The 584-nt window shown below is 43.0% G+C and overlaps 1 non-coding gene across 1 annotated transcript; it reads right to left on the bottom strand.

Moving 5' to 3' along the window:
- Positions 1-263: 263 nt before the first annotated feature.
- LOC122691065 lies at positions 264-365 on the bottom strand. The gene has a single exon (XR_006340310.1). It is a non-coding gene; the product is annotated as a U6 spliceosomal RNA (small nuclear RNA).
- Positions 366-584: the final 219 nt, after the last annotated feature.

Here is a 584-nt window from a genome sequence, read left to right as displayed (position 1 = left end):
GGAGAATCCCAGGGACGGGGGAGCCTGGTGGGCTGCCGTCTATGGGGTCACAGAGTCGGACACGACTGAAGTGACTTAGCATAGAGTATGATAAAAGCAAACCTTGCCTGACATCTTTTGCGACTTTGTTTCTTTTGAGATATATATTTGTTTTCAGTAACAATTCTGAGATCAGATGGTGTTAAAAAAAAATGATGCAGTTGCTATTATAATTTGAATACCTTTTGGGGGGAAATGTTTCATGCCGTAACTTTTTTTTTTAATATAACGTTTCACGAATTTCGAATTTCCGTACCATGCTTGCCCAGGGGCCATGCTAATCTTCCTTGTATCGTTCCAGTTTCAGTATTACATGACGTTGAATGAGATGGTCAAAACATGGTTTATCCTCTGAAAACAGATCCTATAATCTGTGTCCAACTGAGTTCCATCTTCTCCTGAAGAGCTCTTGTCCACGTCTGTAATCCCACAAGCGTTATATTGCTTCAGTCACCGCAGTACCCAATCTCAACACAGCTGGGCTGGGAAAAACATCCCCGTTGGGATGGAACTTCCTGCATGAAGCAGATCACGCTGTGTCCACT

This window comes from Cervus elaphus, chromosome X (genome assembly GCF_910594005.1).
Source record: "Cervus elaphus chromosome X, mCerEla1.1, whole genome shotgun sequence".
Taxonomy (NCBI): domain Eukaryota; kingdom Metazoa; phylum Chordata; class Mammalia; order Artiodactyla; family Cervidae; genus Cervus; species Cervus elaphus.
Note: the sequence above shows the minus strand (reverse complement) of the source record. Positions and strands in the feature narration are given on the sequence as shown.